Raw genomic sequence first — 17,396 nt, 5'->3', positions numbered from 1 at the left:
AGACGATTTATAATAACAAATGAAGGGGCTGGTGGTGAAATCGCCGCGCCATCTAGTAGTATCATTTAAAAAAATTAACCCATACTATGCTCCGATTTTTTGGCACCGATTTCTTTAATTTTTCTTTATAACGTTTATCAAAGACTTTAAATTTAGGACTGATAAATTAGTTTGTAGTTTTCAGCCCTGAATATGCTTTTTGTTCAATTGAGCGATATCACACCTTGAACACATAAGGGTTAATGGATAAAAATTTACTAATGTAATTAAGAAAAATAAACAAAACTTTAATCGTTTAATTTCAATGAATATCTAAATTTTGATATAATTCTTATAAGTACTTCTTCCCTATATATAAATTTCCTTTCAAGACAAGAATATATATTTTAATCAAATTCTACTAAATACTAAGAACCAAGAGATTCTTTGGCCTTTAATTTCTTCAAAATTCGCCGAAGGTTTCCACAATAGGCCCATATCAAAGATGCAGGGAGTATCCAACGAGCAATAGGTTGAAAGTGATCGTCGATTGCGGTTCGGGTGAATATAATTCAAAATCACTGCCGGATATTGAGAAACGTGATCCGAACCAAACCTAACCAACAGCTATTTCCAATAATGATCTGCCAGTTAAATTCAATGCTGTAAAGCGCAAACATATTGAGAGAAGTTTCAGTCTGATCGTCAATCTTAATCAGTATTTGTAGCCATGAGAGTTGATTAAATGATATCGTAATGACTCACATGACCCAATACCCTATAGAGTCGTTTTCATTTAATTTTAACTCAGTGTTACAGATTCTGTGAACCGCATTATATCCGTAGTTTATCACGGACAGTTAACGCACGGTTTTAACATGTTGCGTACATCTTGTTGGTATTTATTTATGTTCGAACATTGTTTATATCTTAGCTAACACTCTGTCGCAATTCCTCAGATATATCCTAAATTCATAACAGGATGACCTTCAGTTTCTTATTTAAAGAATACTTAGGGAGTTTATGTTTTATTTATTTTATATAAGAATAAAAAATATATGTTATTTTGAAATTGTTTTATGATAGTGCTGCGTATAATAATAATCTAAATAATTATTATTATTATCATTAAAAAAGCATTCTTAAAATCAAAATATACTTTATTCGAGCACAATTCACACTTTTGAATCATCATTTTACAAAAAAAATAAAAGATACGATCTATATTTTGTATTTCGGAAAGAAGTGGCAATAAATTCTGGACATTTATTTCATAAATAATGTAATATGTACATGTATATGTATTAAAAAATTGTTAACAATTAAAAACAGAATCTACGACAGTTTTTTCAATCAAATGAGACGAAGACGTGGTCTTTACCCTTTCCATTAATATAATTACTACATTACTACAGTTACCGTATTTTAAGAAGTTTATATTGCATAGAATTTATCATAGCCCTAAGATTAATTGTAAATTAGTATTACTTAATCAACTTGTTACTAAACTGCTACTTCGAAAACAAATAATACTATAACTTTGAAAATAATAACTCAATTAACATTTACGCTTGTGACACAACATCAATTTAAATCTATACTTATTATCGTCTCACCAGACATTTGTCAACGGACAGCCAAAAGCTTCTGACTCTAGAAATTTGAAGCACAGGTTTCTTTATTGGAAATAACAAAGTTTTGAGGTAAAGTATTTATTCTTTGAAACAAGAACACATTTTACGCGTGCGTACTGGACGTGTAGCGAGTATTTATAAAATATTATGTCTATAAAATATTCAAAGATAACTTAAGAGACTGAGTTGTACCGTAAAAATGTTACGGTACATTTCAATCTTTTAGGGGATACATCTTTTGGAATATCTTTATACACATAATACGTTAAGAGGGTACGCGGTAGCTTAAAGTTATATAAAGTTACAGCAAGTTTCGTCAAAGTTTTAAGGCTTATGTTGTAACTTCGCAGACTTTTAAGTAGTTCCGTGAAATATACTATTAAATATCTGGATAACTCGTCTAGAACAAATACAGGATGGTTTTAATACCAAATTATTAATATTACTTAAACCGAAATAAAAACCGTATTGATATATAAAATATATTTTTGATCAGAAAACTATTCTACAAATTTCTAAATTATGATCATCGTCTGAATAGTCTTCAATGAATAGCCCGAAAATAACATTAATGATGCCTGTCATTGACCTACGGAATCGTTTTCATAAATATCTGTAATGTTCACAATTGATAATGTGACCGTTAATATTCCTATACTCTCATATATTTTAATTAATATTTTACATGCAAAAATGAGTTTGTCTTATGTTTATTACGCTTTCACATCTTAGCCGACTTCGCAAAGTCAATACATCTTCAATGATTACAATTTCAGGGGCATGGTATTCGTTTCTATAATAATTCAACTATTTTTAAATTGGCCTATTGAAAAATTTAAAGCTCACGTCATAAAATCTTTGATAAATAAGGCATATTACTCAATACAGGATTTTACTAGCAAAGATACAAAAGCATAGACTATTTGAGTATTTATTGAATTCAAGGCTATATAAAAAAATAATTGTACTTTACTGACATACTCTGTAATTAAAATGGTGGAAAAGAGTAACTACTGAGTTTCTTTCTCTTCTCGGTAGAATCTACTTTCCCAACCCGTGGTAGCTTTGGATTTAATGCAACAGTGTAACATGACGATTCAAACATGCTTTTATGAGTCTACTTGAATATAGAATATTTTGATTTTAACTTCTCATCATTGGTCATGAAATTTTGCGCATGAAGTTACCAGGGATACAGAAAAGGTATATATCATCTGACTCCTCCCCTCAGAAGTGAAAACAAGTTTATAATACAATCAAGTAGCGTTTTCGATGCTCTTTTCCTCCCTTACTTAAAAACAAATCAGTATTACATTATACAATAACTTCAGTAAATATACACATCACATCACTTGGGATGTGTTTCGAAATGTCTCTACAAAATATAAGAGTCCCAACCCCAAGATATTTATGATCTATAAAAACGTCCATTCGACAGCGTTTATTGCCGAAAGGGTATCGCCCGAGCTACCTTACAAGCAGTTTGTTCGAGTTAATAGTACAATATCAGTAAATTTTGTCAGAACAGCCCAAACAAATTTTGCAAAGTATGGAAAAACTAAATCAAAAAAATGAATACCTATTAGATATCCTATTGTAACGTCTTGACGATAAAATAATTATAAATATTTATGTTACGGTTATTACAGCTACTCATGATTTCCTCTTGAATAGAAATTTTAAATTATTATTAACGTCAGCGTATCTGTCTGACATAGGAATATAAAATATCACAAGCTTCCTGCGTCGGTCGGTCTGTTAAAAAGATTGACACGCTAAACAAACATTTGTCTCATCGGAATGAAGATAAGGAAGTTAAATTGTTCTGACACAGTTCTCGGTAATAGTTCTCCTAATATTTTAAATAGTTAAGGTATTACAGAGAACTTATATAAAAAAACAACAATACTTTTATAGATTATTTTCGAGCTGAAAATACTTACACTGTAAATATGTGTTTTATGATGACGTCATAATATAATTGGGAAAATATAATACTTAATATGTGTGTTACACTTTCTATTTATATAAACTACAATATAATTGGGCAATAATTTCATCATATTATAAATTAAAATCTTTCCATAACAATGCATTTTCCCGCTCCGGACGTTAAGAGGTACAATGGACTCCGTAATTAAAACATAGTCTTAATTAAATATCTTTGTCATAAACACTATGGTATACTATAAAATTGAAAGTTTTTTTTTTTATTTACTAACTATTTCATTATTATTAATATAGTAATCTTAAATTAAATATGAATAAAACATATATGAGATGATTGATTCTAATTCATTTCATTTATCAATTGTTTTTTAGGTTCAGAAATCATTCCTTCCTTGTAGTTTTCTTGTTTCATTATGACTAAAATAAGCAGAAGAAGAAGCTTGAAACTAAGAGTAATACGCAGAAGACGCAGAAGAATATCAAAATGGCGTAAGTCGATTGTCAACATTTCACGAGTGAGATACGAAGTAAATAACATAATCCCACTACTGATCATTCATTTCAATCATCTACTTTAAATCAGAGCTATTATTTACGAAGAAACTCGAAACTCACAACAGAAACGATCGTGAGACGCCATGAAGTAACGACGTTGACTATAACAATTAGCATATTTAAACGATACATACATCAAAATAGCGTATGTCAGCAACGTGGTTGGTTTTCAACATTTCACGAGTGAGAATCGGAGTGAGTTCACAGAATAACAGTTAATTGAGGATTTACATTTTATTCATACGAATATATTATTTAAATAAAAATTACTGTTTTAAATATATAAAATATTACTATTTTAAACTTAAAATACGTTTATTTTTAGATTTCATTACTTATATACAAAAAAAAATTAACCCGACAGTGACATCACGAAGTACCTCGTTAACTCGTGAGATTGTGACAAAAGCAGAAATGTTGACCTAAAAGTCTAGAAACAAGACCTACTGACAACTTTACACTTAAAATGAATGTTAAAAGTTATTATCGATCAAATTTATTCATAAAGGTTCTATGCAGTTCGAAATGTGTGATGAAATTTCAAAACTCTATATTAAAATTTCTAAAGTCCCCGATTATATCAATTATCGAGGCGTAGATTATTCCTGCCTTTAGTAATACGCTTCCAGTATAAATATTATTTTCGCAATATAGTTTTTACCGTCTAGACATTAAAGATCAAAATAGGTTTACAAATATCGAGCACATACCTGGGTACAGCAAGGCGTAAAATTAAACACGTGATAAAATCGAGCATACGGAAGATATTGGACGTTCCAATTTCCTGCATTGAAATTCTTTCCTCTATTTGCGTGATGTTAGTAAAAATACACTAACAAACGGAAGAAGCTATTAACTGGGACACTGCATGTAGGTCACCAAATCATTCAGCTTAAATTACATATGAATCTCAATATTAAGCTGTCGATAAGTTATGTGGGAAGTAAGGTCTTAATTCACAGCTGTGCTTTCACAGCTAAATATTATTATCAATATGCATAGCGCATTTGAATTTATACACGACAGTACTAAGGAATACATTTCGGAAAATCACATAATAAGGATCCTCATAAGGACATAATTCAGTTGTATTTGTAAGACTTCACATTATCTTTCAGTTTTTTTAATAGCCCATTGGTTAGCGTACGTGATTGTTGAGGAAGCCTGCATGTGTCGGAGGAACATCTATTAAATGTGTAACCGCATTGCAGCATTAGTGTAATCTCCAAATCTTCACCACAAAAGGAAAGGAAACCTTAGTCCAGCAAGGCTTTCAATTTACTTTTTGTATTAAATATTAATTTTCATAAATGCTTCATAGTTTCAAGTGTTTACTTACATATGTGTATAAGTACACGCTTATATTACCCCTGGAATAACGAGAACTTACAACGATACCACATTATTTTGATTAATCTACCGCCACTACAGTTTCTTAAATTATGATCAAAGTCAGATTAACTAATTTATTTACATACTGAACGCTCATTGGTCAACTGTTGCGCGATTCACTGCTACCGACCAATGACTATTCAGATTAAATTCAAATTAGTTTATCTAACTTAAATCACAATTTCAGAAACTAGAGGTAAATGTTTTAGTTAATAATATTGGTTCTCAACACAAAATGAAACGTTCATCTAACGTAAGATGGATTCTGCATGTTGTTATACAACACTATATAAGCATTAACTGGAATGGTTACTATGCCTTGTTTCGATGTATTGTTTGCTCAAACTCCGTGTAAGTAATTTTCACCAGAAACTCATGTTTATCACTAATATACAAGATACAAATTAAAGTGTATTATCACTGAGATTCGTGATTCGTGTATTTAATTAAATATAACTTAATATTGTAATAATAACTACTTTAAGGTGTATTTATTATAAATTTTATTGAATATAGATACGGCTTTCTATAAAGGTTTTCTAAGGATCTTATTCAATTTAGTTAATTGTAAGAATCACAATAAAACTCTGCGGGACATTCATTGTTATAATCGTATTTTTATAAGACGAGAAGAATATGACCAATAGCTAATGTAAAAGCATTCTCTCGAATCAAAAGATCGAGGCAATGAGATATGTAACAAAATAAACAGATATTTTTGAAAATGGAATTAAGCGTAATTATTCACAAGCCCTGTCTTCGCACGTGTAAAATTAAAGGCTTATTCCATAACTTTTTTAAATATTATTATTATTATTTATTCTTTTGTTATATATTACAATATACTAGTATATAAAGCGAAACTTTCGCTATAGAAAATATTTTAAATGAGTATATTTTTATTTTTATGAGAATAAAAACAAAATTTAACACAAGTTAGTGTTTTTTTTTAACATAAATTTAGTAAATACGGTTTGTCTAGAGAAGATCAATATATTCTGGCGTGGGCTTTTCCGTAGGCATTCCGAAAAAACATCTAAAAAGTTCTTTACTCGTTCACTGTACTTATATACACTACTATATTTTAAATAAGAATTTATATTATTGCATGATACATAATCTATGAATAGATTTATGAAAATGACTATTTAAACTCCTTGATTCTAAACAGACGATAGTTCGTATTATAGTCCGTGAGAAACGTGACTTGAACAAAATATTAGATATCCAAAACGGTATCCACTTGACGTCTCAAGCATTCAAGGGGTCACACGGGATATGAACTAATGAACAAATGTTCGATTAAAGTCGTAAATTTCACCCTCAAATCCCCTGATGTTGAATAATCTTGTAAATCATATGAAAATGAAGTTGGCTCTTTCGTCACAGAATAATACCTTTAATCACTTGGAATCTCAACTAAAATTGCGTGAATAGTTTTCGTTCTATTAATATATGTTCCTGAAACTACCCAACGCCCCGTAGATTGCTCGTATAATGAAGCTGAGCTTAGTGAATGTCTTACTAAGAGGATATTAAGTCTATTATAATTACCAAGTATCGTCGCTGTAACTTGAAACCGAAGTAATTACCAACTATCCTCGACGACTTTGTTAAGTTCTAGCACTACCTCGGACTTTTTGTTTATTTATTTTTTTCTCTTGTCAAAGTCTAGAAATTTTTTTATGTAAAAGGACAAAAGATTGATTATAGTTAGTTCTAGCGAGTTTCTTAGAAATTTCATCATAAAGAAAAAACAACTTAATTACTAATGTAATATATTATTTAATACACTTCACAATAATGATTAGTGAATAAACTCGTTACTTAATAGTTAAGCTTTGTTTTTTTATGATATAGGTAAATGGACGAACAAATGAGCCAACTGACGGTAAGTCATCACCATTGGATGGTGACTTACCATCAGTTGGAGGCATATTAACCATTTCCTACATCGCCAATGCGCCACCAACATTAGGAACTAAGATGTTATATGTAAGTACCTCGCCCTTTAAACCGGCTAAGAGACAACAATTCCAAGTATAGTGTTTATAGTTTTGCGGTAGAATATATTGTGGGAGATTCCTTCCAAGACGAGCTTTTACAACAATCCCGTCTGGGTCGAAAGATATCAAGTAACATATAATGCCAGCCTTCCTATAATGACCTTCTCGTAATCTACTTTATCCTTTTAAATCTTTAATAATAATTTTCTTTCGTTAACCGGAATCACTTAAGAAGAAATATATAATAAATCACGATATATACAGTAACTATTTTTAATTTTTATTTGTATATATAGAAATTTAATAATAATAATATAGAAATTTACATACATTTTATATAGTCATACACATCGTGGTAGATTTTTGACTATCAATAAGCAAGTGTAACACTTCAATATTGAATAAAGATTTTTGACTTTTGACAACACATAGAACAGTCTAAACTAAAAGAACGAAATTCCAAACTTTCTTACGAGAAATTTCGTCGTTCGGCTGATATCAAAAGTCAAAAATTTTCTATCGTATTACGATACGTGCCGATAGGAAATCAACACACATTACTATCATTATAAAATTAAAATGGGGAGGTACATAATCCTTCACGAATGTTTATATGTATGTATATGAGATAAATTGACCCGCATTATTTTTTATGTGATTCGGTCAAGCTAATTCATGAAAACGAATGCATGATAAATTCCAGCAGTTCCATAACGGACACTTTTAATTAAAATTCTCTGCTGCGGTGCAATGAATGGATGTATTTAATTGCGTAATTCTTTTTAATTCTTATCGCGGTGGCACACTCATTCGCGGCTTTTTGTTTGTTTGTTTATATTACTGCATTTAAAGTGCAGTAGTTCATGCTATCATTGGTTATTATCAATTCTATTAACTATAGTAAATAAAATCTCAAATATACATGTTTTTATGGATGACACCTGATGAAAAGTGACCACACCGTCCATGGACATCTGTAACACGGGGGGGGGGGGGCTTGCAGGTACTAAATACAGCGGCTAAACACTCAGGCAAGCGTCACTGAACCGCCACAAGCATATACATTTTTTTTAAAGTTATAGTTTATAATTCATCTCTTGCTCCGCGGCTGATGAAATATTCGTATTGAACCTACTTTTATCGGATCTAATTCTGGCATGTGTGTAACCAGCCACCAACCCGCATTAGAGCAGCGTAGCTCCAATAAGTTCCAATTGTTCTTCTCTACTTTTTTATAATATGACGTATGAAATAAACTCTCACCTACTCTTATAGCATTATTATATTAATCTTTATATAACAAATAAAAAAAAAAAAACAAAAGTAGTAAATAGAACATAAATAAAAATATATTTACTCTTCAATATTGTACATATTATTTAAAGTCACTTTTAAAATCCCACATGTCCTAACAAAATGTATGTAAAGTACGTGGTATTAAATACATACACTTGTGAGTCAAAGACAAAAGACAAATTATACTAGATAACACTGTAGACAAGTTATGATGTAAAATGTCCTTTGACGGTCAAGTCGACCTCATCAGCATCCTACACCTCGCTAACGGATATCTCGCAAATGATACTAATCTAGCAGAATCGAGGTCGTTTCACACAAAACGATTATTCATACGCTATTATATTTTATGTTAAAATAAATTCATCTATTACATATATACAATAAGAGTAATACTATTAATAAAAACTAATATTTTTATTAACAAGCATTATATGGGAAATCTGTAAAAAATGTTAGGTCTTAGAACTAACTTCGATCACAAGCTGTTAATTAATTACAATGATGATTACATTGTTGGAAGGTAATGTCGTCAACGTAAGAAAACACGATAAATTTCAGTAAAAAAAAATCTTCTCACTTTGTAAAAGCGAGCTGGTCCAATGTCTTACGGTTAGTGTGAACGGAATGTCATCCTTCACAGCGGAACACGAGATGAATTATAATCACAAATATAATTATAAACTCACCAAAACTAAAAAACTAAGTGTTGTCCTTGTTTATGCTTCTGTTCATATGTTCTATTCGAATATCTTGACTCTTACAGCAACTCCTATTGCGCCGATAGTAAGGCGTAGGCCCATTTGATTATGAACAACTCGCTCATGATATATTCTACCGCCAAACATTATTTTTGACATGTAAACTTCTTTAGCGGCGTTGGGCACTTTTTTTATTTTCTGTGTTTAAACAGTAAGTTAGTCACTATAAATAAAAGAAATATTATGTTTTATCAGTCGATGAATAACTAATTTGTACTTCTTGCAATGCTAGTATTTATGGACACAAGTGAACATGTATCGTCAAATGTCCCAGATATTAGTCTACCCTTCTAATCTAAATAAACTCAAAATTATATTACGCAATTTCACTATCATCAATCCCTAAAATTTAACACGGCCGACGCAAAATGAAGTCTCTTTCGAAGCTACTAAACCTTAAATAATTACTTAATGTATTTTTAATGTTATTTTGTTACACGTTAAAACAATATGTTTCCTCGGGGTTGTTAATTTAATCTTCCAAAATCCAAATGAACATCTAAATAGTTTGTAAGCAACAAGTTTTTAATCAGGTTGAACAAACAATGAGTAAGTACGTAAGTAAAGTGAAGTAACGATGTTTGTTTGTTTACAAGCCCTTTCTAAATTGATGGTTACACGCTAATTATATCACCGTTTACGCCTACGGGAATGACGAATTCATGACGTCACGATTTGCATATTTACTTGTTTTATAGCAGAATACACAAATTCAGTTGGTTTAAGTGGTCCGCAATTTCGTCTGTGTTATTTATTTAAATTTCTTTAGATAAGAAAGGATAATGGTCCATGTGAAAGTTTTTAGACCTTTTTTTACCTACTCTTTTATATTTTCTACTCGACTTTTTTAAATAAATTATTTGTATTGATTGATATTACGGATATTCTAAATAATTTTGTCAATGCGACGTTTCAGGGTCACTCAGCTTTTTGTATAATATATTGCAGACTAGCAACGCGCCCCGCGTTTGCACGGGTGCAATGTATTCATAAATAAAACGATGTAAAAAAAAATGTAATTTAATTAAAAAAAATATTAGAATTGGATTTTTAGTTCCAGAGATTGCACTAATCAAACAAATTTTACTTCTAGAATTTTAGATAGTATTCAACTGTAGATTTGAATCGAGACATCGAATTTTAGCACATATGTATATTAAGGTTTCATGGTTTAAAGTAATCTGTCGATCTTTCTGTTGTGGAATATACTATTACAATTGGATCTTTAGTACCAGAAGGGATGGTGTCTCCAAATATAGGTCGCGAAGTAGTTCACTTACGAAGTCTATTAACATTTTACGAGATGCTTCACTAATATTTAAAAAATAAAAATATTTTTTGTATTGTTTAAAAATATATACATTTGCACATACATAGTTTTTTTCTTCGTTTTAAAAAATACTTTTCGCTGTCCAAATAGAATAAACTGAACAAAGTTATTCTAAACGTTAAGACCGAATAACATTACCTCAAGCGTTCGAAGCATTGCACTTGATAAAGTTAACCCGAACTTCTAAATCCAATTCTAGATTTTGCACGATACCATTGTACGTTTAACAACTTACTAATTTTACATCAATATTGTTTAGTAGACATGGCTGCTTTGTTGGTGTAGTGGTTTGCTTATACTGCCGCAAAATCTAAGTAGCATTAATCCGAAGCCGAAGTTTAGTATTTGGTAATGATGTTGGTCCTGCACCTGAACTTCAGTCAATCCAGATTGCTATCCCGTGAGATAGTAAGCTAATCTTTTAAGATATTTTGAAAAGACTTACGAATCTCACAAATATAGTTTTTTTTTTGTGTAATAGTTGTAGCAGCTTACGCTTTGAAAACATCTGGGCCTACAATTTTCACTTCGATTACATCGGTATATTAAGCTATATCGCAAAAGCTATACAACATATTAATACGATAGAGCCTTTGTACAGTATCAATTGTATTAGCAGTTTTATGTATGCTGAGATAGCCCATTGGTTAAAATATTTGAACAAACGGAAATTTGTTATGCTTAATTTGTTTTTGTAATTCAGTGATTAGCGGTGATTGAAATCATTGTGAAGTAGCCTGAACGTCGCTGCATTAGAGAAGCGTCATGGAATAAGCTCCAAACCTTCTCTTCAATATAATTCACTTTATAATATTAATATGACAGAATGATTCTGTCTGTGATTACATTTATTAATTTATCATAAAAATAAAGTATTAAATATATCTAATATTTCACCTAAAAATTATAATAAAATTATAATATTTTAAAACAATCGCCGTCAAACCATTCGATTTTAACTAACAAAATTAATCGAAATTGTACGGGTGGCCTTCTGAAAATAATTAACTCACTTTGGTGACGTTTTTTTTTCTGAAACGACGTTTGACTATCCAGTCAATGTACTTAACTATCAATATCACTATCCAATATCAGGTAAAGAAATAGTTTTACTCTTAAATATTAGATTATTATTTGTTTTCGTTCAATCATGTTGTTTCAAATATTATATTGTTACAATTCTTCTGATTAATCGAAATAATAAATAGTAGTAGTATAAGTTGAAACATAATTTTTTATCTGTCAAACCTACTAAATTGATTTTAGTCAAAATGCTTTAATTATATCTAATGTCAAATTACTATCAAGTGCTATCAAATGGGGCCGGTAACCGGCATGTTATGCGGAGGAATGAGGACCATGTTGTGAGGAAGGTCTTGAGCTTGGACGTGGATGGATATAGAGGAAGAGAACAACCAAAGAAACGATGGATGGATTGTGTGAAAGACGATATGGCTGGAAAGAATGTTGCTTGTGAGATGACGTCAGACAGAGAAGTATATATTCTACCGCCAAACAACAGAACTCACTATTGTTTTGTTCCGGTTTGAAGGGTGAGTGAGCCAGTGTAACTACAGGCACAAGCGACATAACATCTTATTTCCCAAGGTTGGTAGCGCATTGACGATGTAAGGAATGATTAATATTTCTTACAGCGCTATTGTCTATGGACGGTGGCGACCACTTACCATCAGGTGGCCCATATACTCGTCCGCCAACCTATACCATAAAAAAGTGATTTAGCAAATATGAAATGAGACGCGTACGTGTCCCATACAAAAATATACTTCGAAAATTGGGTGTTGTTTCTAAGTACAACTAACAAGCTTTCGTTATTTGTCTGTATGCGTGGGTCAAATCCTGCAACTGCCTTTTAAACCCGTTTCATTCAACTAATTGAGAAACGTTTACGCACTTCGTACTGTTGACAATGATAATATAAAATTTTTGGAAAAAAACCGACATCAAATCAATTTTGAGAAAATAAATTATAAATAAAATTCGACTAAAAATTTCATCTCGCTTTTTTTCACGCTTAAGGTTGGTATTTTTGAATTCAATTTTTAATGTGACCAACTGAAAAAAAAATTTCAAGTCGAATTGAGAACTTTGTCTTTTTTTAAGTCGGTTACTAAAACAAGCTAATATATTAAATTAGGATTGTAGATGGATTAAATAATTAAGGTTATTTTGAATAACCTTTATTATGTCTATAGCCTTAAGCCTATTAAAATCAATCAAGGAATATAAACAAGTAAACAACTTTGACATTAAATTGACGCAATATTGAGATCTTGTACAATAGTATGATTTCAAGAAAAAATGGCCCTTTGAATGTCGGCTGTTGTTATCAGGACTTTGGAATGTAAATTTAAGTGGATAGTAAAACAATATTGTATTATAAATAAATATATACTGAAAGAACTGTTTGTAGTACATAATATATCAGAGCTATTAGAAAATCACATGGGACATGAAAATGTAACGTTTTGTTTATCTTTACTCCTCTTATAATACATTATACATATAACATAACACAACTGAAAATACTACAATGTATATCAGCATAGGTAAGCTAGATATAACAGGCCATAAATGTCTCAACGCTGAGCAAAGATGTTAAGCTCTATTGCCACTCCAGTAAATATGGATTATGGACAAATCGTCATTATCAAACCAATATGTGCATTTTGAGGTTTACAACATTTCTGTATAAAAGGCGTGCTATGTACAGAAATAGCAGCTATCTGTCGAAAGAGTACATAACATATTTGGTTTGACCACCAATAATTACGACTGTTAATATAACATCTGCCATGTATTTATTATATATTTATATATGTGTCTTATGTCAAAATACTTTTGGTCGCATTTGCTGTTGAATCACTTGGCCCTTGGAGTAATAGTGCAAAAAGTTTAATTAAAAGTATATCACCTCGCCTTATTGCCTCCACTGGTGACGGGATGGCTGGTTCATTTTTTGCCCAGAGGATCAGAATTACGATTCAACGGGGAAATGTTGCTAGCATTCTTGCCACCATTGCACGCGGTCAATATTTATGCAGTAACTATTTTTATTTAAGGACTTAATGTTAATAATTCATATGTAAATAAATATCCGAGTACTATTTATATACTCAATATTACCTGTATATTATATCTCAGATTTTCTTCCAAAGCATAAAATTGACGTTGGAATGTTTTACTTTATCGATGTAAAGAAATAAATACAAGAACAAATTTAGCTCTTCAAAAACTCAGACGGACTAAGCCGGATCTACAGTGCTATTCTTTGAAAACTCGCTTAGTATCTTACATGTGAAATGTTAAAAATCGGCTTACAGTGATTTTATTTATTTATTTATTTTATTTAATGTTATAGTTTTATAGCCAATGTCGCAAATTACTTTCTAATAATTCACGGTTGTATTCTGTATTTAATTTCAAGCTTGTTCTTACAGAATAGGTATACTGAACTTTGGTTAGAAATTATAATTTTTCGTAGTACGCAAAAATCAAGATTTACACAAGTTCAAAAGAAAAATAAATATTATTATTATAATCAGAATCATAGATATTTCCATCTGTTTGTGAAGATAAGAAAATAGACTACAGTATTTGTTTTATATACTGTTTTAAAGATAAAAGTAATACTGAAAAACTATAACATACATTTTAAATTTTATATTACAGCATTTGAACAAATTGTATCTGCTTTAAAGCTTTTACTTTGTGACCACGTACGGAAATGTTCGTCAGTGTTTGACTACTCAAATACACTAGAACAAGCCCTGTTACAAGTTAAAATTTATCTCAAAAAACGTTTAAAGCAAATTGACTCACATGTTAAAGCACTTTAAATTCAATTTGGAATGTCATTTTATTTGCATGGAATACATTACCGCTGCGGATAGCAGCACGAAAGCCGGGAATGAATTTATCACGTTGATGCTGAAGTAAAACAAGCTCTAAAGTTATGAGAAGTTAAAACCCGACTACGATAAAAATATTCAGTAAATCCAGAAAAGTTGGATAAACTACATACATTGTAGCGTATGTTTATGAAATAATCTCGTTATTAAAAATACTTATTTGTTCTTACAGTACTTTTGCTGTGACTGTACAATGTACATATAAAAATACGAGTATATGTGGGCGATTTTGGAAACGAATATATATCGTGTATATTCATAATAATATTTAACATTTTCACTTATTCACTTTTTAGTAATCAGGCTGAAGGACAATTATCCTCCGAACAAATCTTATTCTCTTTTATATATTACACAATCGGTCCGTCGATATAATAAGTATATCGATCGCTTGATTCATAAATACTTACTCTTACTTATTAATTTACTTACTCTTACTTATCGCCCAAAAAGGAGACGACGATGTTGATGTTGAAGTATAAAATACGATGAAACACACTAACATATTTGTTTTTTTTTTTTTATTTATTATTACTGTTGTAACATATAAATATTGGAAATATTTGACTCTTTCTCTCTTCTTATAATTTGAGAATTTTTTTTAAATTCTATTATAAATATTATCTATATTATCTATTCCTAAACATAAAATCTGCTTTGGTACCAATTATTGTATCTTCAAACCCCATCCAAATCTCATATAACCTGCAGTTTAGAATCGATAAGACTTTTAGAAACATACTAAAATCGTTCTCATATTTTTCAGAATTTGATAGTTACTTAGAAGTGAAACTGAACTGATACTACGAAGCGAGGAAGATGAACTCGTAGAATAAGAATTTTTTTATGAAGTAAACTCGTAGAAATCTTTTGAAATTCTACCCTTAGATAAGAAACAGGCTTTAAAAATTTCTAAAGAAGTCTATCTATATTTAAAATTAAAACAATTTTAAGTAGACGGTTCTGAAATATTTTCAAAAGTCGAGAAAATAAGTCATACATATTATGGGTATATACCTACTATTTTTAGGTAAATTTTAAATTTAGTTGTTGATAAATGTAAAATGGTCCTCTGAATTTTATTATTGAATGGAATTCTGATTCTTTTGTTTAAATAATAAGTCCATGAAATAAATAAAGAATAGAAAATTTTTGTTTGAGAAAGTTTAAGAATTTTGACTTTTACTCATATGCACATGAAATGAGAAATAATTTTAACCACGTATTCGGGAACTAGTGATTATTTTATACAGATTTATATATTCTCTGCCTTATGGTTTAACAAACCATGCAAAAGTGTTTATAATTGGAAAAAAATAATTATTACACATTCTAATCAACGCTAAATTGAAATACAATGAATTTATGAAAAATATACTTCATTTTTTTCTGATTTCACGGTTTGACTGATTTAGGTTTCATAGATTTCAATGATTATATTCCAAAAAAATATATAGATGCGAGAGTTTAAAATAATAACGTATAACATATTTGTATATATACACATAATAGGGCCATGATGATATAAAAGAAAATCTTTATATTTTTGTTATAAGACTTTAATTATTATTATTACCTCTTATGATTATAGGACTTTAATTATAAGAGGTATTTTTATTGCTACTTGAAAAAAAAAAGAGTAGCAACAAAAACCCAAAAAAATAAACATAAGTTTAGTAAATGACCGAATGAGGCTGATTTAATAAAATATTTCGAAAGAAAACAAATTTGATAATATTTTTTATTTTTATTGCAGAATAGCTTAGCAATGATTATTAAAAGGTAAACCTTTAAAAAATGCATTACTTTAAAAAATATATAAAATTTATTCAGATTTTTTTATTTAAAATAAAGTAAATATACAAAATAAAAAAAACCAACGAACTGAGTGAGAAAGACTTCGCTATTAATTTTTGAAAACTTGCAAAAGTAATACCTTTTTAGACATCAACACGATTATAATAATTTATAAATTTCTTTATATACCGAAAAATTTATTGAAACAATATTTTTTTTATGTACGTGAAATAATATTTATTTATTATAAAAAAATACAAAAAAATTGCTTACCTTTGAAATTGTTCACTAAAATTCGTCGCAATTTTTCACTTCACCTTCACAGTCCGTGTTACATTATTTTAAGCGCTTTGTTGATATAATAATTTCATATGCAGTTAATAAATGTATTTTTTTACGAAAGAGTTTCGCTATACTTTTACGAACACTCGCTCATGCTCAATGAATAAACTTTGTCATTCAGACCACCACACAGCTGACAGCCGGCTTTTTCAAATGCCCATAGTTCTTTACCGGCTTCGCGCCTGCGTCTTTACAACGAGCTCTATTCTATCTATATTTCCCGCCAAATTGTTAATTGTCACAGATAACAGTAACTACTACAAGACAATAATTGGATCATATGTTTAATTAGTTTTAGAGTTTTATAATAACAAAGAAATATAATTTGTAAATATAATATTAATAATGAATAACTCTAACTTTTATAAATATTAACACATATCTTTTTAAATTACATGATCGAATAGATCTTCTACTCTATC

General features: G+C 29.9%; 1 protein-coding gene across 1 annotated transcript in view; it reads right to left on the bottom strand.

Annotated features, from left to right (window-relative positions):
• The window catches only part of LOC113399178 (connectin-like), a 61,629-nt gene extending 44,439 nt beyond the window's left edge, over positions 1-17,190 (bottom strand). The window contains exon 1 of the mRNA XM_026638255.2: positions 16,906-17,190. The gene's annotated coding sequence lies outside the window, so the exon portion shown is untranslated. The remainder of the gene's footprint in view (positions 1-16,905) is intronic.
• Between the last annotated feature and the right edge of the window lie 206 nt (positions 17,191-17,396).

This window comes from Vanessa tameamea, chromosome 15 (assembly GCF_037043105.1).
Source record: "Vanessa tameamea isolate UH-Manoa-2023 chromosome 15, ilVanTame1 primary haplotype, whole genome shotgun sequence".
Lineage (NCBI taxonomy): Eukaryota > Metazoa > Arthropoda > Insecta > Lepidoptera > Nymphalidae > Vanessa > Vanessa tameamea.
Note: the sequence above shows the minus strand (reverse complement) of the source record. Positions and strands in the feature narration are given on the sequence as shown.